Consider the following 27,870-nt stretch of genomic DNA (forward strand, 5'->3'; position numbering starts at 1 on the left):
GGACTGTACCAGGATTCTGTTAGACTTGCACTGAGCATGAGTTTACTGCTTGACACTTTAATTTTTATTTTCTTTGCACCCACATCTACCAAACCCCAGCAGTAAAAAGGAAAATGCTTTCTGTCTAGACCTTAATGATGCATGCACAGTGACTTAAGATGAGAGAGTTCATTTTGCAGGGAAGCATTGCTCAAAGAATCTTTCTTTCTTTTTCTTTTTCTTCTCATTGTTTTCTTTTAACAAATACTTGTCTCCAAGAGTGTAGACTATTTAAAATTTTTCCTCTACAGGTCTTCCCAGTGATCTTCACAAAGATCTAAGATCTCAGTAGAATGTCGCATTTTTGAGCGAACTAGAAGCTGATCTAACTCATAAATAAGGGTGTCTCAAAAGGGAAACTTGCTACATTTTTAACAGTTACCAGAAACAATTATGCACAAGAAAATTCTGCAGGGTTTCTGCTGGAACAGAATAGTCAAAGTGAATGTCCTGCTTGAAGAGAGGGCGCCAAGCAGACGACCCTGGGTGCCCTCCATCTGGGCTCACACCACAGAATCTCACAGCCTGGTTCTTCCCTTTCGGCATCTGACAATGTAAGAAAGCAGAACATCTCGTTCATCCTGTCCTCATTCTGTGCTGAAAATCTAATGAGATAAAAGCCTAGGTCTGCATAGGAAGTAAATCAGGAGTGTCTGTCTCTACAAATTCTGAGCAAAACCCATCATGCTAAATAAAATGTGACATTCATAACAACAAACCAAAAGCAGATAAAGGACAAGAGCCCTCAGATTTAATGCTGGAAAACCTTTGGTGATAAATAAGTAATATTATAATAAAAGATATTATAATGCATTGTCATTGTAGAGAGAAATGTAATATAGTCTGAGAAAGAAGATAGATGGCTCAAGTTGTTTCTCTGACAGTGGAAGTAATACCTATTGAATGTTATGTTTAGCATATCATAAAATCAGTGTTAGCAGGCTAGACAGCCCTCCAGCTGTCCTGAAGTCCACAGTCAGCCTTCTGACATCAGCAAGCAAAATGCCTGGAATGCGGCTCTCTTGTGTGGATGGCCTCTGTGCACATAAATTGGAAGAGACAGTGCTTCCTTTCAGCCTTCAGTCTGCAATGCAGATAAACTTGAGAGTGACTGGACTGTGTCTTTCTTCAGCTTCCTCTGTACTTCTCATTCCTAAGTGGCTCCTGTCCATTGTAGAACCTCAGCTGAAAAGCTTAAATTTGAGAAGCATTGTAAAATTCTGAGGGCATAGGGGCTGGGATCTCATCAGATATTGGATAATCATGGACCAATCTGGGTTTCCTTCAAAAGCACTGGGAAGCCTCCTTCTGAAAGTGGATCTGTCCCAAGGCCAAGAATTTATCTGCTCAGGAAGGAGAGGGAGGAACAGCACCAATGCCATGAAACTCAGACTTCTACATTTACTAACTTCAACTGAGCAATAGTAGGCACAAAAAAGCCAGGAGGCAGAGATACTTCAGCCAAGCATAAGCACAGAAGGGGGTCTTCACTTGTGCCAAATGCATGCAAAAAGAACACTGTTTGTTTTATTTTCAGGTTATTATTTGCCAGGAAAGCCCAACAATAAAGTATCCTGGGCAAAGAGTCATTTTTAGAACTAAAAAAGAAAAAGAAAAAGAAAGAAAGAAATCAAATGAGTAACTAAAGGAAGTTCACATGTATCTAAACAGATTTCTTCACTCCAAGCAGCCTTTTTGGTGTCTATGAGAGACTGGGAGGACCTGCCTCAGCTGTAGCCTCTCAGAAACTCTGGTAAGACAATATTCCAAGCACAGTGACTTCTTGGCTTCACAGCAAGATTAGGGTCCTGGGACACTTAGATGAAATTGGCTCAGAATAAAAGAGAGCCAAGAGGGAAGAAATGTGGCTTTCTCTCTGAGAGGACATATGCTAGTAAAAATTGTTCTTCATGTCTGTCTTATTCTTAATTTGGAAATTCCACTAGAGGCTTTTCTTCTAGCATCATCACTCCCAGAAATGTAAATAAGAGCCCTTCATTTGCACAGGACACTGGGACCTGTGAGGAAGAGCACTCGATGGAGTGGTTTGAGAGAGGATAAGAAATGGGGGCTATGCTTGCATTGAAGAGTAGAGGAAGGTGGATTGTTCCACCCCTTTCTTTGGGCCTAGTTCATCAGCTTGATGAAGAATTAATACATTTACTAAGAATCTTCCATGGAAGCTCTGTGATAAGGCTTCTGAGTTCAACATACACAGCCTGTTCCCCTTTGTCAATGAATTAAAAACAAAATAGGCCTAGAAAGTTACACCCTGATTACCTGCAAGATTATCCAACCCATCTCTGGCACGCATGGTCAATGTCCATTCCATCTGAGGAGCACACTCAGGAGTGGCTGCTTGGAGTTGCGTGTGGGAGGATGGGCTCTGAACTCTTTACCTTGAGCCACTGCTTTCACTACTTGCTAGTTCTGCAACTAACAAGTTGTCTCAAACACTAGGTTTCAAAACGTAAAATCTAGAAAAGGCTGTAAAATATTGCTACTTCATAGGTGTTGGTATTTAAAAATGATGCCCCAACAGATATTATATGAAAGAGTTTATTGGATGGAGATGAAGAGAGAGAAGGAAGAAGAGAGAGACAGAAAGAGACATGGTTGTGGGAGGGGTGCCCCAACAGAGAAAGGGGAGAGAGCAGAGGAGAGCAAGAGAGAGAGAGAGAAAGAGAGAAAGAGGAAGTAGCAAACCAGTTACACCCAAAGTACCTGGCCCAGGTGATGTTATAGGATGCAGGTACTGACATAGACTTGTCAGGACCCTAAAGGCCCTTAAGGGCAGGCCAGTTGAATTATTTGCACAACATAACAATAGAACAATTGAATGAGTTCCTGGATGTCAAACAGTTAACACCATATAGAACTAAAGCTCAGTAGTTTCAGACTGGAAAGAAAATGAATGTTCCAGGCTTCAAGTTCCAGGCTAGAAGACCCACGTGGTTCATGTACAAATTTCCAGGAACCTGGAGTCTAGGCCTGAGGAAGGTAGCAAACACACACCTCAGATGCCTATTTGTATTAGAAATGGAATCACTCCTTGGTTGGGATTGTTTCTTGAAAGATTTTTGAGATTAGAAGATTGTGTCTTTCAAATATGCACAAATAAAGTAACACCATTTAATGAGAGGCCCCTTGATGGACATATAGCAACTACAGTTTTCAACCATCTTAGCTCTCGCTTTGGCCACATGAATAATCTGTGTAGATAAGTTTATTGATTGAAGTATTTATTAATCATTACTACGAGTCAGGCATTCTGATTATGACTAGGAATTAGTGGTTACATTGTCAACTACTACTGTTTACCAATGTTTTCTTTGCCTCCTGGTGACACAGTTGGACTACATCTACAATCTTCCCTTGCAGTTAGGTGTGACCACATGACTTGGTTTATAGCAAATGAGCAAGAAAGTTAATAAATAACAAAATCTATTGTCTAGCCTGGCTCATAGGAACCTCCCCAAAGTGACCATTTTCCCTTTACGGATCCACCATATCAAAGAAAGCAGTGAACAGGGCAGACATCCATGTCTAGCATTACAGAACTGGTAGATTTCAATAAGAAGCTATTGTGATAGCTGCTGGAACATCAGTTAAACACAAAAGTGGCGCAGATAGCAGGGCAGCCCAGCATAAAGTAAGTGTTGAGGAATTCCTCTTGGCAAAGGTGTGTTTATGGTGAGATCTGAAGGAGGATATACTGTCAGCTTGAACTTCTGTAACAAACTGCCACAAACTGAGTGGCTTAAATAGCATCAATTAATTTTTTCAGTTTTGGAAGCTGAAAGTCCAAGATCAAGGCATTGATAGAGTTGGTTTTGTTCAAGGAGAAACATCATCATCTTTCAATACCTCCTCTATACATGTCTGTCATCCTAAGCTTCTTTGCTTTTAAGGACATCTGCCATCTCATATTATGACCCACCCATGTTACTACATTATTTGGCACGTTCGTTGTCAGAAACACAAATATAGCCATATTATGAGTTAGTGGTTATTATGACTAATGGAATAGATGGCTAAGAGTCAGTTACTTAAAGGGTAAAAGTAACCTTGTTTGTCTGGTCTAGTGATAGCCGCTGATACAAGGTACAAAGATGAGAAAAAAACTCAGACTTCCACTTAGGACTCCAATCACAGCCCACAAGTACTGTTTTGATTTCAGGTTCGAAATTTAGGATATTAGAAAGAAGCTGATAAGGTGGTGGGAACGGCAGAATGTCTGGAGATAGAATGAAATTGACTGCAGCTTTATAGATCTGAAGTCTGCATAGGGCCCACCATGCTTATGAAGAAATCCCAGATGAGCTTTTAAAGTAAAGCTTGGCCTAGAAAGATCATGAGAATGATAGCTACCTAGCCACATGCACATACAGAGACTGAGGATCAATAGGTGAAAGATCAATCTGAATAAATGATCTATTAATACAGACAACAGATCCCAACAATTAATCTTCAAGGGGCTGACATATGCCAGTTACAGTGAGCTGCTGATGGTGATTGACATAATAAGACATGAGTTGGTGATTTTTCACATTCATTTTCCCGCTCAGATTGATTGAGCCAGGGAAGCTCTGGAGCTAGGTGCTGAAAACTTACAGCTCAGAAGACCAAAAAAGTCTTTTCTGAAAGCAGGCATCTATGAGCAGACCCAAGACTGATATCTGATCTACTAAAAAGAAAAGAAGTAGCCTCCATGAGAGACAAATATTTTGTAAAATGGATGTGGTTGAAGGATTTGGAAAGCCTTGCTCAGAAATCAGAAGGTTACCCCCCATTTGAAGTCTGGCATTGTGAATGAGGAGTCATATCTAGAAGAGAAGAGCACATAATATATTTTTTTATTGATGCTGACTTTGTTAGTTCTTTCTGAACACCATGAACCAACCTTTCCATCCAAAACATGTGACTTTGGGCCTTCTATTCCTGGAATTTTGACTATTTATCTAATGGATTCCTGGTTATTTTCAAGGCTTTTTTCATCATCCCCTTTAAAATATCCCTCGAGTTTTGGTAGAGTTTGGGATAGAGATTGGATTTTTGTTGCTATTTAAATAAATTCTACTATAAAAATAAACTCTAAATCTTTCCACTTTTCTTTGTGTTTATCTGCTGTGTTTGTCCATATCACCTGTTTCATTCATTGACAGTTCATTTGGGGCCTCCTCCCACACACAGCCTTATCCTCTGTAGCTCACAAGACAAATGCCATTAGCCTACACATAATGAGTACATTTTGCTATAATTACACTCTTTATGCATACTCCAACAAAAAAAATGACTTGTGCTAACCCACGTAACTTCCTTTGTCACAAAAGTCATCTAAGTGCCCATTCCACCAAGAAGTCATTCTTATCTACTCAGTAGAGCCTTTCTGTCTCCTTTGTAGCCCTTGTCTCCAAAGCCCCACAACCCAAGCCTTCCAAGAACCATGTCCCCATCATGTAGATTTTAGCTCTTGAACATAGCTCATAGCCACCACCAGCTCAGTTTATCCTCTCACGGTGCCATCACCACCTGGAATTACTCATTTTCAAAATCACTCATTGCTATGGATGTAAATCAATTGGTAGAGTTCTGGCATAGCATGCCAAAGCATGAATTCAAACTCCAGCATTGCGTAAAACAAGGCATAGTGGTACTTGCCGCTAGTCCCAGTGCTACAGCAATTCAAAGAAGAGGGAATCACATGTTCAAGAACATGCTGAACCAGCCTGAGTCACACGAAACAGCGCCTCAAAAACAAGCATAAAGCTATTCACTGTCTGTCTTCAAACCTGTATAGTAGAGCACTTCATAAAAACATTTTCTGAGGACAGCTCAATGGGTAAAGATGTTTGCCACCCAGTCTGACAACCTCAATGTGATCTGGGCACCTACATGGTAGAAGCAGAGAGAACTGAATCCCAAAGGTTGTTCTCTGACTCCCACATTCACACTGTGGCAGGCAAACACACACACACACACACACACACACACAGAGAGAGAGAGAGAGAGAGAGAGAGAGAGAGAGAGAGAGAGAGTGTAAATAAGTAAGAAATGGAATTTTAAATTGTTAGGACTGTTCTTTAGGTTTATTTGTGTCTCAGCAGCCTGCAGGAAAGCTCCAGGTATATAGTAAACGATCACGCACTGCTTGATGGAATGGCACAATCTATAGCAGCTGCTCTGACTTTCCATAGTATCCTGCTCCTACATCTACAAAGACACTCAGCACTTTGTAGACTCAGAGTCAGACTTATGCTCATCCCTGACAATGAACTCTGGGAGGGAAAGGATGCGTGCCAAAGATGATTGTATATAAAAATGCCACCTGTGGCATTGGTGCTTCTTAACCCCACATGGAGGAGCTCAAATCACCCAGGAGATCTTATTAAGATGCAGCCTCTGATTGGTGGCCTGAAATAGGACTCAAGACTTAGAATTTCTGACAAGAGTCCTGATGGCATTAGTGCTGTCAGTTTTTGCCACAGTTTTAATAGAAAGACTGTTCAGGAGGATGTTCTACAAACTTGTTTTTCATTCTTCTGTGTTTGCTACAAAACCCTATAAACCTCTTTTTGGTGGGTATGAACTATATATTACATTAACGTGTATTAAACATATGAGAAAGTTGATGAATGAATACAACACCCAGGAAAAGAAAGTGACTCATAAAAGGTTAGGTAACTCGATCCCCAACTACGCAAGTCTTCTCTAGAATCCTGTGTCTAACCTTGAGTCATGAGTGTTTTCATTTTAGTTGCTGGTTGGGATTAGAGCTTAGATATTCAAAGTGTCAGATGCAAGCTGTTTAGACAGGAATCCTAGCATCTGAAAGGCTAAAGCAGTAGAATTGTTGCAAGTTCAAGGTCAGCCTGGGCTACATAGTCAGACTCTGTCTCAAAAACAAATGAAGCAAACAAACAAAAAGCTGCTATGTGCAGGGTTGCTCTCAACCCTATTACCAGGGTCAAAGAAAGTAAAGAGACAGTCCAGGAGCAGGGCACCCTTGTGACTCTTATGCCTCCTCAACTTTGCAGTTGCTGCACCCTGTGTGTGCTTCTTTGCCCTGGAGGCCCATGTGTTTCAGAAAGACACTTCTGTTGGCAGAATCAATTGTGTTTGCAGGCCAATGGCTGAGAAAAGTAGACAGGGTCTTACTAGAAGCCTGTGGAAGGAAGACATATAGTTTTATGGAGTTGAAGGAAGAAGCCCCAACAGCCTGGGCCCTTGAAGTGAGGAGCAGAAGACCCACAGATGGTTTTCCTGTATTCTTCTCAAGGCTTGGAAATCAGGGCTGCACCACATACCCAGCCTCAGCTAATAAACACAAGATGGCTATGTGTGGCAGATGGCCCTCTGCTCTCAGCCATCTGACAGTAAATGAATGTGCCTGGGATTTTTCATGCAGAAGCACATACCAAGAAGTCATGCTTGAGATTGTTCTGTGAATATTCCACTCTGACCAGCAGGCAAGCTCAGGCACCTTAGCACAAGGGATGGCCAGGGACAGATGCTCACAGCTGATTGTGCTACCAGCCTTAGGGGAGAACATGAAACCCCCAAAGAGGAAGATGCACAAAAACCTTGTCTCAACATGAAGACTTGTTCCAGACTCCTTACTTCCATCATTATTTCCACCAGTGCTGGCAGTGGTTGTTACACTGGTCCTTCCAATCCATCATTTAGAGTGGGATAAGTATGGCTTATGATATAGTTTGGGGCCCAGTCTGTTCTAGTCTGTCAAGAACTGTGTTGTTCCTGCTGCCAGATAACCTTGTAAGCACCAAGAAAACATAAGCTTCTCAAAGGGTTGCCATGAAAAAATGGTGTGACACCCACTTCCTCCTTTGCTAACAGCAGAACAATAAGAGCTAGTTTTCCACAGTACACTTTGGGCAGATGGACAGACTTCTTGACTGTGGTGACTGTAAGACCATAGAAGGCAGCCTCCTGCCCAGAGATCAGACTGACTCCTGGTTCCTGACAGTTTGTTCCTAAACTAACAGCCACAGCAGTAATTGAGAAGATTAAGAAAGAAAATCTCCAAAGCTGGATGGCTCAGATGATAGCTAAAACCTGGCCAACTACCAGGGGCTGGAGGTGAGTATGCCAGCTTCCTGAGATCTAGTCACTAAATCTTTCCCTCCCTCTGTCTGGACTATGAGACCATGCTGTCTAGGAAGAACCTGTATTTCCATTTTACCCAAGGAACATAGGAAAAGTTAAATTTTTACTTAACTTTAAATACATAAATAGCACACATCAAAGGTGTTTGTAATCACTGAGAGTTCTGCCGAGTGTTTAAGAGCAGAAAGGAGCTCTCCTGTCTGCATGTCTCTGGATGATTTTAGACACTGGTCCCTCCTCCTTGTGTGGCCCTGGGCTCCACTCATGCTCTGAGCTGTGAGAGAGTGTACTTACTCTCCCTGTGAGCAACTCAAGTCCTCCTTTGGTTGCCCATCACTACTCCTCTTTGAAGCACCATAAATGGCAGATGGAAGCTTAGTGTTCAAGACACTTTCACAGGTGAATGCTAAGCCCCCAGCTGGAAGGAGGCCTGCTGGCCACCCCTTAAGGAACTGAAAACAGATTCCCTTCCTAATAGGCTGTGTGAGGCAGAAAGGGCCCACCACACTACAGTCATCTCTCAGCACCGCCTTTCCTTTGTACAACTCATAGTGAATGTTTGCTGTGGTTTTACTTTGGGTTTTTCATCTGGGAATTGTGGGTAATAAACCTGCTTTCTGGCTTGTCACTTGGCACAGACACCAGCAATTCATCCAAGTCCTTTTTCCTCTGCCTATGTGTTGGGAACCAGCCTGGCTATCACTGACTGGGCAGTCTCCGTGTCCCATCCTTGACTCATCACGTACACCCCGGCCTTTGTATCACAGATGGGAAGCCAGTATATTCAGGAGCTTATAGAATCTGTCTTTCCTTGTATCAGAGCACTTTAGAAATGTTCAGGCTTCAACGATGAAATTACCACCGTTACCATTGCTGGGAGCTTTGGGCAAGGACACAGGAGCTGGAGTCTTACTTCTCCCTGCCAGGTAACTTGCTTAGAGGAATCTATCTCCTGTTCAGGCTTTAGCCACTACAGGATATCTTCATGGTTTCAAATAAAATTTGAAAACATTCACTGATGTTTAATTAGTATTCTTCAATTACTGCAAAATATTTTTTTAGAAAATTAAGGATGCATTCTAGAAAAAATAAAGCTTATAAGAGTAGTTATGTCATAGTTTCTTTCCCAAAAGAGAGCTTTGACTTGATGCTCTCTGGAGATGTGAACCCAACATAACAATTTTATTATCTTTTATTAGAGCTTTGATACATGCACTTCAAAGGAGTAGCCGTTTGCCTTTTCATTTGAAGTTCAAAAATCTTTTCTGGCATCTAGGCTGTCTAGAGGGTAGCTGCTTTCTGTAGGTCTTAAAGCTAAGACTCTGAAAGAAACAAGATTCTTCATAAAGCCATTTATTTTCCTTCTTTCCATCTGCTCCTGCAAGGAAATAGGTGGAGAAAGGAATAGTGGCTACTATATCCATTACCATAATAATGGCCAAAACCCACTTAGGCAGAAATGCAGTCTGTGCAGGCCCAGTCTCACTGGATTGGAAGCATATTGTACACAATGTATTTCTCTGTGTGCCTGTCTGTCCATCTGCCTGTCTGCCTATCTGCTTGCATATCAACATTTATCCATATCTACCACCTATCATTTATCTATCTTATATCTTCATTCATTTATTTATCATCTCTCATTGATCTTCAACTATACATCTGTTATCTATCCTCTATCTCTCTATCATTCATCCATCATCTACCTATCATTTTCTTATTATCCATCCATTTATCCTTTATCAACCATATATCAGCTCTCTGCCATCTTTACCTTAATATAACCACCATCTTTCTTTAATATACCATATATCATCTATCAATCTATCATCCATAATCCAGCTGTTATCTTTCCTCTATGGTTTGTTAATATCTATACCTCCTCTATTATCCATCTATCTATCACCTGTCTTAGTTTGAAGTAGCCACAAATATCCTTTGGTCCATGGTCATTTTACACAGAGTCCTCTCAGCAACAGCCCTGTGTGTGCAACCTCTGCTTTCAAAACTATCAATGATCAGGGCTGCTCAGTGCAGGAGTTAGTATGTTCATGTTCAGATACATTTAACTATTTTTAAAATCTTTTTTACATGATTTACCATATATTTTTGCCTCACCATTTATCACCTTACAAGCTCCATGCTGTAGAACAACAGAATCATCTAAGACTTTTAAATATCAGATGCTACTTGTCATTGCCCCCAAACATGCTGTCCTAAACGCACTTTTCCAGCAGCAGTCAGTTGAAGGGGTGTCTAGGCACACTTCACAATGGTGTCTGTTTCTCTGTCTGTCAGGGTTGCTCCAGAACAGGGAACCCAGAACTGACTATAGTGTTATTAAAGACCTCTACCTGGCAGGTGGAGGGCGATTCACTCTGTAGACATGTTCTGGTAGAACATGGGTGATAGATGATATGTTGATAAAGTAGACAGTTTTTATATATGTATATGACTTATAGATTAAAAACTAGTTACTATTCATTGATTATAGAGATTGATAGTAGGTAAGTATTTACATGGATAGAGGAGAGAGTTTATATATATATAATTGATAGATAAATGACAACTGATTGTATATATAGATGATAGTAATTAGATCAACAGATAATAGCTAAATATAGATACACACACATGATAAATTGATAAATAAAGATAGATAATAGATGATTGATAGGCAATTGGACTTATATATGATTTATAGATTACAGATAAATAATAAATGGCAGATAAATTAAAGCTAGGTAGTAATGTGAAATGCAAAACCGTTTTGTCTACCAGTATCATGGTAGAGTCTATGGGCAGCTAAAATGCAGTCATTTCTTATAAGATCTGTACTCAGACCAGTTCTCTGTCATCCTATATTTGTAGATCAACCTGTTTTTCAAACCTAAATAAATAAACCTAAAGCCAAGCCTCAATTTTTCTTCCCACATTTACTTTGTTAGTATCAGTCTACGTTTCTGAATATCAGATCTTTCGAAGCATGTTCATAGTGCCTGTCACTTAGTTAATCTCTGACCTGTGTTAATCATATAGCTATTCAGCTCAAGGCTGATGTTCCAGCCAAGCCAATGAGAAACACAAACATGCATGAAAAGAGGTTGGAAAGTTAGCAGATGTGTCTTTCCCATTAATATCACCTTCAAAACAGACTCCCTGTACAACAGCATCCTAGCTTTTAAACTCACTACATCACTCTGTGTCCATGCTCTCCTTACCCACAAGTCTACAAAATAGCCAACAAAGAAAATGAAGGGTTGGCTTGACCAGTTTCTAGGCACTAATCATCATGTGATCATTATCAGCTTAATAACTTTATTGTGTTATAAGAATAAGCATGAAGAGCAACATCTAAGGTGTTTTTTTATCATTTTCCATTTTCTCCTTTGTGAAATAAGGGTAGCACTTGTAGATTAGTCTAGCCCATGTATTCATAGGCTAGTGTCAAACAAGGCTGCACAAAGTTGTTTAAAATATACCAACTTAAAACATAAGTGACTGCAACATCTTAATTTATTAAACATATTTACTTTCATGGAGACACCCACCTACAGTTCCAGTACTCTGGAGGCAGAATCAGGATGGTGAGTTTAATATCAGGCTACCTTATGAGAGAGATCTTGTGGAAAGAAAGGAAGGAAGGAAGGAAGGAAGGAGAAAGAAAGGAAAAAAGAAAAAAACTATAAGCAAACATTCATTGACCAGAAAGTAAAAGCAGAGCCCTAAGCATAGTATTCTCTGAAATACCCCAAGGATTTATTATCTCAACCTGACTAAGGCATAAAAGAACCTATAAACCTGATAGCAATGGAACCTGGCTCTGACCCCATCTGTTTCCTCATATGTAAAATGATGGAAGAAAACTGGCTCATTTCTGAGTGGATGGATTTATTCCCCACATTTTTTGGAGGATTCAAACAATCATGGAGTCTTCATCCCCAGTCTTCAAGATAACAGCCTGTACAGCTCTGCTGTGCACGTGCGCGCGCGCACACACACACACACACACACACACACACACACTCTTCCATCCATACTAAGGAGCATTTCTCTGCTAATTATGTGAACTTGACTAAAGTCCTAACTTACATTACATGTTAGAATGAATGGGCTCCAGAAGTAGCTAGTTCCTGTGTCATCTGTCAAAAATGTGTTGGTGATGCTTCTTAAAGCATTCTTTATCATCTATTGCTTCAGAACAGCTTCAGGAGGAGGATCACATTGTTAAATACTAGAAATGTCATATAACTTCACATACACATCAGGTTTGAGGAGTTTGGATGTATCAAGATATGTGTATTTTTATTAACAGAACTACTCTTTGTATTCTGTCAACTCCCATAAGCCTCATTTATACTCCCTGAGTCCTTCCATAGTGTGTTTATTCACTTAAACAGAAATGCAATAAGATAAGCACAAGGAAGTCAGAACGACAATAGAAAGAAGGAAGCTTCATTTTCTGATCTAATGAAAATGAAAACCAACTGAGAGCTCCCAACCTACAGGGTAAGGTTGTGCCTGGGCTTTGGAATTTGTCACAGTATTGTAATCTGTTACCAGATCACACTTAACTCACCTTTGGCGATTCTATCAAAGTGTATAAAACTGTTTTAGGACCTCTCATCTCTCAGGTGCTGTGAGAGACTGCTCATGAAGCTTGTTTGGCCCCAGATCTGACAAAGATAGGTATCATCACTCTTATCTTCTGAAGTCCTAATTGAGAGCTGGGATCTTCTGGAAGGTTCTCTCTTTTTGTCTTCATTCATAGTACAGTCCACTGAGCACACATCTATTCTTATATCTCATACATGTTTACATACATACACACATTCAAAAGACTACTGTCAAGGATTTCAAGAGGCTATAAAAAAGGAAGAATGCCCACCATTTCCTTAAAAAGAAAATTGGGAATTCTATCTTGCCTTCACTGGCCTGTCTCTATAATTAGATGAAAACCATGGCTCAGAATCACCTGAGCAACATGGTCAACCTATCTGTATCCAACCAAAATTTGGATCCACTTACAGGCAGAGCCTAGTTCCTAGGCACTTGCATCGGAAAGCCTATGGGGAAATGTGCAGAGGATGTGACAGATTTCATGCCCCTTCATTATAGCTGTGCCACCTGTGATCAACATGCAAGGCATATCTAATGTGCAGTGTCACTTTGTGAGCTGAGTGTCAGCATGATGGGACACCTTATTAGACACATCCCTAAGGTGAATTCTTTGGGTTCATTGCCCTTAACTGACTTCAAGTACATCTGCCTTTCCCTCACCTCTGGCATGATGCAGATCTGCTCATACCATCTCATGGAGAACAAACTAATTCATACTCACATAGGAGATGATTTACATTGAGTATTCTGGAAATGTGGATTCTTCCATGAGAATGAACTCATCTTTCCTAGGATCAAGGTTGGCACACATATTTGCTGCTACTGCAACAGCCAGCTGGATCATGTTTTCACTGCCTTGTATTTGTTTTTCTTTCTGCCCATATCAGTTCCTTTTCAATTTTGGTATGGCTTTACTAGGTGTAAAATGCCCTTTCCAAATGTACAGAAGATGGCATTTGCCATGGTTTTATATCAAGTTCTGTTTTCCAGGTAATTTTATAAAGATATTTAATTTGCCAAAGCAGCAACCATATAATGTTATAGAGGTTTTATAAAGATGTATTATCTTTGTGTGTGTCTTTCTCTGTGTGTATACTTACACATATTTGTATATGCCCACAGAGGACAGAAGGTATCAGGTTTCCTGGAGGTGGAGCTACAGGAGCTTGTGAGCTGCCTAACACGGGTTCTGAGAACTGAACATGCTAGTCATCTACATGAGTGTCAAACACTCCTAACCTTCTGAGCCATCACTTCAGCCGTCATGGAGCCTTTAATAGAAGACAAAACTCTCCATGGTTGGAATCATAGCAACCATCAAGAAATGGTGATCACGAGGTTTTGTTTGGACTTTAACATTAGTGACCAGCAGAAAGAAGTCTCTACCTCCACTCTCCTTGCCTCATGTCCCACAGAAAAGCTGCCAGAATGCATTTTGTTCAAGTTCAACAGGCTTTTATTCTATTGACAGACCCTTTTAGGCAGAACCTGCCCTGTGGATCAAGTCCATGTTGGATAAAGAAAGAGTGTACAGAGTGGAGCCTTTTATGAGTCCCCACAGAAAATTTCTAGGTCACAGTATTGAAGGTTCATCTAGAAGAGAGTCATGAGAAAGCTGGAATCTATACTGGTAAACCTTTGTTCCAAGATCACATACAGTAAATTCTACTCCCAACTCAGCCTCAGCCAAAGACCTGCCATTGTCCCAGTAACTGAGGAAGGCGGGAGTAAGAGAGTGACAGACTGTAGCCATGAAATCACCCAGCACTCTAATTGTCACTGCAGCATGTGCTAGTCTAAGTTCATTGTGATGGGGCACCAACCATCTGCAATGCTGACGAGAAACAGATAGACACAGCTCCCTGAGTTTGTGAAAGCCTACAATCTGCAGGTGGTAGCAGCAGAATAAAAGCCCAGTTTCCCTTGCTTCCTCCTTAGTCTCATTCAGACTGAGTCATTTCTTCTCACTGTCTCTTCCTACATGTCCTTGACCACCCTCCTGCTCCTGCCCACACAGAAAGAACATAAAGATCCCAGAACTGACCCCAGGATTGCCTCAGCAACCTGCAACAAGGTTTGTTAGAGCCACCACAGGCCTTTACCACTTGTTTTTCTTCCTGTTTTCATCTCTGAGTTGTAGGATGTCTGTTGCTGTTAGGAACTTAAATGTTTCTGCCTTCTTTTACCTTCCATGTCTAAGTTCTTTGCCACGTTACTGGATTTGGTCATCAGCATATCCAATTCTTTTGTCGACATAGCCTGACTTTGATCAACCTCTTCTTATGCTCAGTACCTGATTCCTGGTTCTGCCACTATACTCCTTAACTGCACACACACACACACACACACACACACACACACACATATACACACTATGCTCCTGAGTGACTAGAGACACACTTTCTGAGAGTTTTAAAAGAAACAAAATAATCCTAGTTGTGAAGTTCCAGACTTAGTTATAGTCTCTACCACAGGGACACTGAGCTATACTGGGACCCTTAGCAATAACATGTGGCTCTCAGTTCCCTAGTGTGCAGACCTGAACAGTGTCTGGAGACTCCGCAGGGGCCACGGTAACTCATTCCCAGCTCACTCTACTACATTACTTGGACTTCCAGAAGCTTCATCTTGCCATTGACAATAAAGAAAGGACTGGTGCTGGGAAGAGGGTGAAATCTGATTGGGAAACACAAAACAAAGCTGTCTCCAGGCTCCAATTGTTCTAGACCTACTGTCTTCCTCTGCCTCTGAGCCCTTCTACCTCAGTGGGCAAATTCTCACTGATGAGGCAGAAAGTCATTTTTAGAGCCACCAAATTCACATTACTTAAGCAAGATTGAGCTGTTTAAAATTTCAGTGTTATCTGCCAATAATAATAATAATAATAATAATAATAATAATAATTTGTATAGAGTGGAATTGCTGACAGCAGTAATGCTTCTGTAATGATTCATGGACAGTGGGTGATGCTCTGGAAGTCAGCCCAGTCAGCTAATGCAGACGGCTGTGCAAGGCCAATGGTCAGACAACTGACTGACATTTCTGCTCTATCATGAAGTCTACTCAAAATGAAGAGGAGGGGGACTCCACATCAGAAAAGTAGAAAGGAGGAAGAAATGGATACATGGAGAGAGGGAGAAAGCCAGTGAATGTATGTTGAACATAATGCCCAGAAAAGCTTAAATAAAAAGAACAACAAGAATATTATAATTCATGGTTGCTACCTAAGCCAGTGCCATCATGATCTGAAAATACTGGTTAAAATTCACGTGTTCATTATCTTCCACTCAGAGCCAGATCTCTCTCAGAAAGAATCTAGTTGTCCATGCTCAGTTGTCCTGACAGTAATATTTCCACAAGCAGTTAGCCTGTCCTTGATGAACAAAGAATAGGATGGCTACCTCTGCTGTTCTCATTGGTAGATGTTCCACAATTAAGCCAATTGCTTCTCTAAGCCTTTGAATCACTCTACCATCTAACACTGGGTTGCTTTAGGTCTCCATTGCTAGGACCAGGAGGAAAAAAAAACTTCTGGATTGTGCTCAAAAAAGACATAATCGCATAAGAAAACATTCAGTCTCTTAACTATACAAAGCACAGCAAAACAATATGAAACAAGTTGTTACACCATGGGTACTAAGTATCCAGGATGTAATGTAGCTAGCAGAAATGCCAGAGTCAGAAGATGCTATCTTCCACATCTGGGAACTTAAGGGCAAGAATCCAAGAGAGAATTTACAAAGGGCCTTGCAGCTCCCATACACAGAACTAGCTTTTTTTTATATATGTTTCCATATCTTGTGAAATCCAGTAATACTACTTTAGATAGGTTTGAGTTAAATCTGCTCTCCATAGTATAGTGGCCACCAGCCACATGTGCCTACTTAGTATATATCAGGATATCCAGTGTCCATATTAGACTGTTGAACACACAGAGACTCAGATAAGGCACTGGTCAGTACTGAAAAATTGAAATTCCAGCATTCACAGACCTCAGCCATCTCTGGAGACTGTCTTGCCTTTCCCAGCCTTGTCCTTTAGTTTTTCCAGAAAATAGTTTCCTGACCTTGCCTGAATCCCGCTTTTCTTTGAATCCTTTTCAACAGGCTTCTTAGGGAACAAGACCTAAATGGCAACTTCCAGAAATAATCCCAAATTAAGGCACACGTTATCTTCTCCCCAACACTCTGATACTATAAAACTTTTCTAGGATATGATCTAAAACATGTTTTCTCCACTGTTCTCACATCTAAGGGTCTTCCATGTTCCTTTCTCTCCCTGCCTCCCTCTGCTCTCCTCTCTTCCTTCCTCCCTCCCTTCCTCTCTCTCTATGTCTGTGTCTCTCTGTCAGTCTCTGTCTGTCTGTCTCTCTGTCTCTGTCTCTGTCTCTCTCTCTCCCTCCCTCTCTCTGTACACTATGACGCTTGAATTTGAATGGGGATTATAGAAGACAAAAGCTGTGTTTCTCCAGTTGTTTTTACTTAGCAGCTGTTGTTCTCAGGAATCTGTATGCAGCATCTTGTCCAACTGCCCAAACACCCACCAGTAATTCTCCCATAACATGCAAGATAATCAGACAGAGCCAAGGGGAGGGTAAACACTATGTGCATCTACAATGTGTTGGACCAAACCTCCACCACTTTTTCTGTGATTCCAAAGCTGTGCTTTTTCCCTTACACTTGTTTTGTCTGAAACCCCAAATATTTCTGGCTCCTTTAGCCAGATTTCTCCAGTGGCATTTTTCCATTTCTGCTTTCTTTCTTTCTTCATGTTCTCATGGCAGACTTCTCCCTCTAGACGGTGGGTTTCCTTTCTACCCCTCATCCACATAATTTTCTCTCTTTCCTTCCCTAAGCAATAGTTCATGCTACCTATGTTGCTGTTTGCATGTGTGTTTCTTCTATTTCCATTTGCCCAGCAGCTGCTTTGCATATCTCCTTCCCACAGCCTCATTTCTGGAATGTTAACCAAGACAATTCTTGCACAGGGGCAGAGATATTTTATTTAGGAGCTGGTCTTGTTCAAATGCAAATGTGTTGTCCTGTATCATCACATAGGCAGCAAGCAGTACCTAAAGGGAATATAACCTAAGAGGAAGCTGCTTTGGTAGGATAAGTAGAAGCCATGTAGGTTCCAAGCAAGGCTTGGGTATATGGAAGCACAATTAGTGGATAAGGGAGGAGCAAAGATGCTCTAGGAGCTCTTAGACACCTTAAAATGACAATAGAGAACTCAGTAAAGGAGTATGCATATTTGTGAAAATGAATAATGAACTTCAAATTTTTATGTGTTCTGGTCCTGACAATACTATCACCAGTCATTTATCTTAAAAGTAAAATGCAGATCCTGAGTGAGCTGTCCCAGAAGCAGAAAGACACACACGGTATATACTCACTCATATAGACATATAATATAGGATAAACCTACTAAAATCTGTACATCTAAAGAAACTAATCAAGAATGAGGACCCTGACTAAAATGCTCAATCCCCATCCCGAAAGGCAAAGAGAATGGATATCAGAAGAAGAAGAAAACAGGAAACAAGTTAGGAACCTGCCACAGAGTGCTTCTGAAAGGCTCTTCCCTGCAGACTATCAAAGCAGATGCTGAGACTTATGGCTAACTGTTGGGCAGAGTGAATGGAATCTTATGTAAGAAGTGGGAAATAGTAAGATCTGGAAAGGACAGGAACTCCACAAGGAGAGCAACAGAACCAGAAAATTTGAATACAGGGGTCTTTCCAGAGACTCATACTCCAACCAAGTACCATGCATGGAGATAACCTAGAACCCCTGCACAGATGTAGCCCATGGCAGCTCAGTCTCTAAGTGGGTTCCCTGGTAATGGGAACAGGGACTGTCTCTGACATGAACTGATTGGCCTGCTTTTTTATTAACTTCCCTCTGAGGGTAGAGCAGCCTTACCAGGCCACAGAAGATGACAATGCAGCCACTCCTGATGAGACCTGATAGACTAAGATCAGAAGGAAGGAGAGGGGGACTTCCCCTATCAGGGGACTTGGGGAAGGGCATGCATGAAGAAGGGAGAGGTAAGGTGGGATTAGGAGGGGAGAAAGAAGGGGTTTATAAGGGGATACAAAGTGAATAAAGTATAATCAATATAAGTTTAAAACAAAAAGTAACATGCAAAGAGACCAAGAGGAAAAATACACAATTCTATGAGGTCCTCATAGGAAATGTCACTGATCAGAGGGGATTCTGGTCACTCTGAGTCTAGCAGGGCTATATAGACATAGAGTATCTGTGGAATGTCATGGAACCATCCCAAACAGACAAAATGGCCTGAATTTTGCGCATCATTTATGCCTGGCATGGGCACTGAGTAGAAAATACAGAAGGGCTCTTCCTCTGTTACAGACAATTCCAGGGAGAAGTGGCTCATAGGGTACTCATCCTCTAGGAAAATGCTAGCAGTAAAGATATATCTCCAGGAAATTGCCAACTTCCCTTCCTAAGAAAGCCTTGTGTCCTTTAAGTTGTAAGCAACACACAGGAATTTTCATATAAATATCATGGTTTGCATTTAGGTAAATTACTGGTTTTGAATGACATGAGAGAGGGTTTTAGAAATAAAAGTTTGAGAGAACTGATGTGTTGTGTGTGTGCTGGTGGCCCAGGCTTGTTTGTCTGGTCCACCCTGATAAGAGCCATGACTGTATCCATTTCACAGACCACTCCCCCTCCAGAAAAGAATCCTTGGGCCAGTTTACTGGAACTGCCTGAGGTACAAAGAACCACTGCTGTAACAGTGCTGCAACCCCCATCATGTGGATGCTGTTAGAGCTGCCGAGGTCTCTCCACCTGCAGACACAGCGTCACCATCAGTGCACATGGTCACATGCTGTCTACCCACATCTGTAGCTTTCAGCTTTTAATCAGGAGCCTCCCTACTGAAGAGGTATTTTCTCCATTACCTCCAGAGATACAAAAACAGACATAGCTGGTCTCAAGATGAATCCTACTCATCCTCCTAATTTGAGTTCTAATGTCTCCCATGTGCTATGCCTGCAGCTAGCTCTTAAGAAAAACACCATATTCTTGTCTTTGTTTTTGCTCTGCCCTCTCCTGTGTCCTTTATTTTTCTTCCTAAAAAGGTTTTCTAAGAAAGAAAGAAAGAAAGAAAGAAAGAAAGAAAGAAAGAAAGAGAAAAGAGAAAAGAAAAGAAAAGAAAAGAAAAGAAAAGAAAAACTTGAATAAGAGCTCCCATCTCTGGTTCTGCCTCTTGAACAACTCTAAGAATTATTCTCCTGCCCTGGATTGGACAAACCTGTTCTGACCGTCAGCTTGGACAACACCCAGGGCTTCTCCATCGCCTCTCAAGCTACCAACATCCTAGATATTCTCTATCCTAGCTAGGGATACTGCTTTGGTACCAGAAGAAACTTGCTTTTTTATTCCACCAAGTCTGTTCTCTTTGGGTGAAACCTTTTCAGTTTGTTTTCAGAACTGAGAAGAGAGTCTTTAAGCTGATTAAATTATTGTAACTTTCCATACAAATGGACTCAGAGGGAGCCTGCAAGGAAGATCAGTGGTCTGGAGTCTTCTTGTGACACAGGTTGGGCCCAGCCTTTATCTGTGTGCCTATCACAAAGTTGTGCCGATGTCTCTTTGAAGTTGTGTTAATGTCTCTTAGCAAAATTGCAATGATGGTGGTGAGCTGCTCCTTTCTATTGCCTTCTTCTATCAACCATGTGATAAAAATAGATTTGGGCAGAAATTTAGAAAATGGGAACCTAGCCACCATTTGACAAATTGTCACCAAGTTCAAGAGTATCAGGAAGTGACTCTTTTTTCATTCTTTCTTAAGTTCAGAAGAAAGAAGAGTTAGAATGCCACATTTCTGATTAGCATTAAAAACAAGCTTCCCCACCCTAAATTGTCTACTAACCTCCATTCCTGTCCATCTTACAAGCCTCTTCCCCAAAGAGGCTATAAGATTATGTTGGCCTCTCATAAAGTTTACCAGTCAAAAAACCCTGAAACAGCTCTGCAAACGGGCAAGCCTGAGTGTGAGTGGTAAAGGGCTGAGCACAGCCTCCATTCAGAGTCTTAATATGATTTTTCACTCAGATTTTCCAATGAAATAAATCCTGCTTCTGAATCACTATGTCCTTGGTGGTATAACTCTTTAGCCATTGTTAGATTTCCTGGAACATTTAAAGTATGTGGGCTATGATCAACACACAGTGGGCTGAAGAATTAACATGGCTTCTCAGCATCATATCACACAACAGGACAGAACCATGCTGTACACTACCACCATCCAACTGAGAAATACAAGCAAGGGACATAGAGCCTCTGCCTTCATCTCTATATCATAAGACAAAGCCTAACAACAGAGATCACTGGGGTGGGGTGGGGGAGGCCAAGACAGCTTTGCAACCTTGAAAACCCAGGAGACACAAACCTGTACAGAGCTCTTCTGTGTATTTCATGGAGCTCTCAAATAATCCAGAATGAAACCAGAAGTCACCACACCTAGAGCCTTTCCAGCAAGGAAACAATATAGACAAATAACTTCATAAGAGGTAGGCTTTCTCCCCTGGAAGCTGTGATTAACAATCTCAGAGACCCCACTTGCCTTTCATCATTCCCTTTTATCTTTCTCTCATTTTGAGGACTTCAGTCCTTATCTATAAGGTTAATTATGTGCCTGTCACAGTGCCCAGAGTTTCTCCATCCGCATAAAGATTAGTGTGAAAAACAATAATGTCAACAAGAGAGTCTCTACTTAAGGAAGACTCACATACCTATTCTTCGCCCATTCCTTGCTTTCAAAGAAGGCTGTTTTCCTCTTGAAACTCTTTTAAAGAAACTGGTTGCCATAAGTAAGCCTTCTCAGAGCCTTCAGACTGAACACACAATGTGCCTGGCTCCATGAGCCAGGATGTATCTGTCTGCTAGAAGTCTGGAGTACAGAATTGATGAGTATGATCAGCACACTATTTAGATAAACATGCTTATTACTGAAACTCCAAGAGGTCACAGCCATAGGCAGAGAGATAGTGTGCTTTGGCTCACCTTCATTTTCTAATCATATCTACTTTTATTTCACACTGCATGAAATGTGGATGGGAAACTACTTGCTATATCTTGAATTTTCTCTGTGAGCATTCTCCCTGCCCTGTGGCCTTACTGAGAGAAACACCAGTGTTCTTAAGTAATACAAGCCTGGAGATCCAAGATGGCGATGGCCAGCACGCACAGTGTCTGGGTAGCAGGACCACAGTGACTGCAGAGTGAGTGAGAGGCCATGCTGCAGACTCCAAAATGCCAGTCTCTGTGGAGCAAGAAAGCAAGCAAGTGGCAGGGCTGTAGACTATAAGCATGAGAAGTGCTCCTGACTTCCTGAGGACACCTGCCAGTCCTCCAGATCATACAGGCTACACTCCAGTCCCTTGTCTGTGGGTTTCCTCAGCCACCTAAGGAGAATGACAGGTTTTTCCCTGCTATCCAGCAGCCAGTTCACAACCATACCTACCATTCTGAGGACTGTTGCTCCAGGAAAATCCAGGCTCCCACCCAGGACTCTTCTTGCACCTCCAAGAAATCCAGAGGTCACCAGGAACAACCAGCCAATGCCAGAGACAGCAGATGGCTAAAGGCAAGCATAAGAACACAATCAACAATACGGCACCACTAGAACCAAGTTACCCCATTGCAAGTAGTCCTGGATAGCCTGACATAGCTGAAACACAAGTGACATTAAATCTATGCTTATAAGGATGACAGAGGCCTTTAAAGAGGAAACAACTAAACCCCTTAAAGAAATGCAGGAAAATACAATCACACAGATGGAGGCCTTTAAGGAGGAAAGAAATAAATCACTTAAACGACACAGGAAAATGCAGACAGGTGAAAGAAATGAACAAAACGGTTCAAGATGTGAAAATGAAAATAGAAACAATAGAGAAAACATAAAGTGAGAAAATTCTAAAGATGGAAAACTTAGAGAAGAAAACAGAAACTACAGAGGTAAGCATCCCCAACAGAACAGAAGAAATGGAGGAAAAACCTCAGGTGTAAAAGATACAATCGAAGAAATCAACACATCTATCAAAGAAAAAGTTACATTAAAAAAAATCCCGACACAAAACATCCAAGAAATCAAAAACACTATGAAAAGATGAAACCTAAGAATAATAGAAATATAAGAAGATTTCCAGCTCCAAAGCCCAGAAAACATTTTCAATATCATCAAAGAAAATTTCCCCAACCTAAAGAAAAAGATGCCTATAAACATACAAGAGGCATAAAAAAAACACTAAATAGATTAGATCAGAAAATAAAATCTTCTTACCACATAATAATCAAAACACTAGATGTACAGAGCAAAGAAAAAATATTAAGAGCTGCAAGGGAAAGGGGCCAAATAACACATAAAAGCAAACCTATCAGAATCACACTTCTCAACAGAAACTCTAAAAACTAGAAGAGCCTGGACAAGTCTTTCAGATCTTAAGAGACCACAGATATCAGCTCATACTACTATATCCAGAAAAACTTTCATTCACCATATATGGAAAGAATAAAACATTCCATGAGAAAATCAAATTTAAACAATATCTATGCACACACCTAGCCTTTCAGAAGACACTAGAAGGAAAACTCCAACAAAGGAGGTTAACTATACCCAAGAAAACACAAGAAATAGATAACTCCATTGCAGCAAAACCAAAAGAAGAGAAACATACAAACACACCACAACTATCAACATCAAAATAATAGGAACAAGCAATCATTGATCATTAATATCTCTCAATATCAACAGACTTAGTTCCCCAATAAAAAGACACAGCTAATAGAATAGATGCATGAATAATATCCATCTTTCTGCTGCATGCAAGAAACACACCTCAGCAACAGAGATAGACATTACCTCAGAGTAAAGGGATGAAAAAGGTTTTCCAAGCAACAGACCCAAGAAGCAAGCTGAAGAAACCATTCTAATAACTAATAAAATAGACTTTCAACCAAAATTAATCAAAAGAGATGAGGAAGAACACTTCATACTCATCAAAGGAAAAATCCACCAAGATGGCATCTCAGTTCTAAATATCTATGCATGCCCAAATACAAGGGCACCCACTTTTATAAAAGAAACATACTAAAACTTAATTCTCACATGATCCCCAACACAATTAATAGTGGGAGACTTCAACACTCCACTCTCACCAAAGGACAGGTCATTGAGACAAAAACTCAACAAAGAAATAATGAAACTAACAGATTGAGTCATGAACCAAATGGGCCTAACAGATATCTACAAAACTTCTCATTCAAACACAAAAGACTATACCTGCTTTCATCACCTCACAGAATCTTCTCCAATATTGAGCATAAGTCACAAAGCAAGCCTCAACTGATACAAGAAATTGAAATAATCCGTTGTATTTTATCATATCACTACAGATTAAAGCTAGACTTCAACACAGAAACAACAGAAAGCCTACAAACTCATAGAAACTCTATACTCAATGACCACTGGATCAAGAAAGAAATAAAGAAATTAAAGACTTCCTGAAAATTCATGAAAATGCAGGCACAACATACCCAAAATTATGGGACACAATGAAAACATTGCCAAGAGGAAAGTTCATAGCACTAACTTCCTTTATAAAGAAATTGTAGAGATCTCTTACTAGCAAATTAACAGCACACCTGAAAGCTCTAAAACAAAACAAAAAAGCAAACACTCCCAAGAGGAATAGACAGCTGGAAATAATCAAACTCAGGGCTGAAATTAAAAATAAAAATAAAAACAAAGAGAACAATACAAAGAATCAATGAAACCAAGAGCTGGGTCTTTGAGAAAATCAACAAGACAGACAAGCCCTTAGCCAAACTAACTAAAAGGCAGAGAGAAACTATGCAGATCAGCAAAATCAGAAATGAAAAGGGGGACATAACAGACACTGAGGAAGTCCAAAGAATCATTAGGTCTTATTTCAAAAGCCTGCATGCCATAAAATTCAAAAATCTAAATGAAATGGGCAATTTTCTTGATAGATTCCACTTACCAAAATTAAACCAAGATCAGGTCAACAAGTGAAATAGTCCTATAACTGCTAAGGAAATAGAAGCAGTCATTAAAAGCCTCCCTTCAAAAAAAAAAGCCTATGGCCAGATGATTGATATATTTCATAGTAATATTTTTTTAAAAACCTACACTTACTCTTACCCTGAAAATGTCTGCTAAGTATCTCAAGATCATTTGCAAACTGACAGAGATCACCTAACTATTACATTAAAAAATAGAGTTACTGTCGGTGACTGCTAACTACCGTTGGTCATTCAGGACAAGCCTAGTGGTGTTCTCTGCTCTTTGGGGACACCGGCTCATTTAGTGCTCCCAGAAGCATGACTCTTCTAATGAAGAGGAGGTTGAGACACCCGAAAAGATTTGTTGCACACTAGACAGAATCAGAATGAGGACCAGTCCTAGCAAAATATCTCTGGAGTGGCCTCATCTTCAAAATGTCATGCTACTCCATACACTTTGTTTATCTAAATCCTAACACAGGCAAGCTTAGTAGATTAAGGAGTCAGATAATAACCATGGCCTTTTCGTTCCCTGAGTCAGGGAGTGGAGGTGAGGTGGAGCTTTAGACTCCAGAGCTTTTCACATACTCAGCAAATGCTCCACCTGATGTGCATCCCATCCCAGGTTGGAACATTTTCAATAAAAACTCATCCATCTTTCCCTGTTTCAGCTGCCTGGATAAGTTAGTAGAAATCCTACAAGATACTGTAGGGCCTAGAAACTGCTGTATGATAGGAGTCTATTAATACATTTGGAAGAATTTGCTTTTTAGTTACTGTGTTTTAAACAGCAGCAACATGCCCTGTTGAGTGAGGTCAGAAACCTGCTCATTAGATGCTAGTGTGGAAGCTCAGATTCTCCTGAAAAATGTTACAGACTGAAACTGAAGCTCAGAAGGGGAAGTGTCTGACCAAGATCACACATAGTGACAATGGCAGAACTAGAAGTCTGGGCTCTAGGTCAAGCATCATTTTATCTATTCTACACCAAAGCCTAGTTCCTCCTCCTTCTTCTTCATCCTTTCTCTCCCACCAGTTTCCATCACTCTTCTACACAAGCAGTAAACCTCTTATTCTATTTGCAAAGTAAATAGAGCTGAGATACAGATTACTGTCAAGCATCATAGCTTTTATCCAATATAAACAGAATCAGGTTAACTTGTTCCTTTTCCTCCTCTCATACACAGGCTTGGTGCCAGCTCTAGCATAATGAGCAAGGGCAAATAGAACTCCAGAATCCTGCCAATTGGGGGGCCACTATGTTCCTCCAACACAAGCAAAAAGAAAAATGCTTTCACTTTCCTCTCCCCACTTGCCTCCAGCTATTGGGAAGTCTGGTCTGTTGTGTTTGATATGGAGATTGGAGTTCACTCATAACCTCCAGCAGTTAACTTATTAGAGGCGATATGATTGTTACACTGGTTAGTGTAAAGATCTGGAATGTGGCGTGTTACTAGTGACCCTATTCACTGGCTCTAACCTAATCAAAAAGTGCATACACATCAGTTCACATAGACACAGGCATATGAATAAAGACGTCCATACACATAGCACACACACTTGCACCTCTTACATGTTCATATCTGTGGTGATAGTGCACATACTTGGGCAGTTATAATTTATAATAGAACCTCCATTATTAAGAAAACTATTTTGTTTGTTTTTGATTGTTTGATTTTTGGTTTTGTTTTCTTGTGAATGAACACATCCCTGAGAATTATGTTAGGGACTCTATAAAACTCAGTATAACTTTTCTAGTTCACTTTCTAGAAGTGAATTTATTTTATCATTGTTCTAGAACCCTAGAAAATCAAATCAGAAGGCAATATCCAGAATGACAGTTTTGGATCTGAGGAACAGGATAGAATAGTAAAAGGGTTCAAGAATGTGCATCAGAAAATGGTCTTGGTTTTCCCTTCTGAAATTTGTCTTGATTTTAGGTACATGAAGAATCTCCTGAGGCTTCACTTTGCTCATCTGTAAAGTGGGAATGCTAACAAGCTTTTCAGAAGATTTCTATGAAGACCAAAGTTATATAAGCAAAAGGTTCTTATGGGTACAAATTCTCAAATTTAACTTAAAAAAGTATTTTTCTATAAAGATGTACAATGATTAATAACTTAAATCCGAAGGCATTTCCTATCAAAGACCTTAAAAATCATTGATCAGTACAGCAAGATTGCAAAGCTCTAGAGTGTCCAGCAGATGATCTTAAATACCATACTCATATGTGTGATCTCCTTCATATCTTCATCCATTCATTAATATTCTTTGTGTATACATAAGCTAAACTTCTTTACATTCAAGGAACAGCAATCAATGCACAGTACAACCCTGTTTCTTTCTCAGTTCACAGTAGGTCATGAGTAGACACTTATTGTTTGTTTCTTATTCTTAATGACTTTGTAGTTAGATCTGATATGAGCAAATGACAATGCAAAATCAAGAACTGGTAGAGCTCCTCAGACAGGGTGGCATATACCTGTAATCCCGTTACTTGGGATATGGAGTTTGGCTCTGATTACATAGTAAGCTGGAAACAAACCTGGAAACCTGTCCCAAAGGAACAGGAAGAAGCTGGGGAGAAGGAGAAGGAAGAAGAGGAGATGGAAGAAAAGGAGAAAGCTGGTGAAACAGAAGAAAGCTTAGTCTCCCAGGTGTTCAAGATGCTTTGAAAAGGTGAAAGTTATTCTAGTGATGTGTGCCAGCAAAGAAGATGCTTTGAAAAGGTAAGAGTTATCCTACTGATGTATGCTGTGGTGGTTTGACTAGAGTGGCTCCTACAAGGTCATGTATTTGAATGCTCATGGAGCAGGACTGCTTGAAAGGACTGTGAGGTGTGGCCTTGTTAGAGGAAGTGTGTCATTGAGGAGAGGCTTTAAGGTTTCAAAAGCCCAAGCCAGCCCCAGAGATTTTCTCTTCCTACTGCTTGCAAATCCAGATGTAGAACTCTCAGCTAAGAATTCTCTAGCATCATGTCTACCAACAGGTGCTCCCTGCCATGATGACAATCAAATAAACCTCT

At 40.5% G+C, this 27,870-nt stretch overlaps 1 long non-coding RNA gene across 1 annotated transcript in view; it reads right to left on the bottom strand.

Annotated features, from left to right (window-relative positions):
* LOC132646437 (uncharacterized) overlaps positions 1 to 27,870 on the bottom strand; it is a 382,635-nt gene that overhangs the window by 300,370 nt on the left and 54,395 nt on the right. The window contains exon 2 of the long non-coding RNA XR_009584713.1: positions 22,285 to 22,401. This is a non-coding gene — a long non-coding RNA (uncharacterized LOC132646437). The remainder of the gene's footprint in view (positions 1 to 22,284; positions 22,402 to 27,870) is intronic.

Source organism: Meriones unguiculatus, chromosome 11 (genome assembly GCF_030254825.1).
Source record: "Meriones unguiculatus strain TT.TT164.6M chromosome 11, Bangor_MerUng_6.1, whole genome shotgun sequence".
NCBI classification, from domain to species: Eukaryota; Metazoa; Chordata; class Mammalia; order Rodentia; family Muridae; genus Meriones; species Meriones unguiculatus.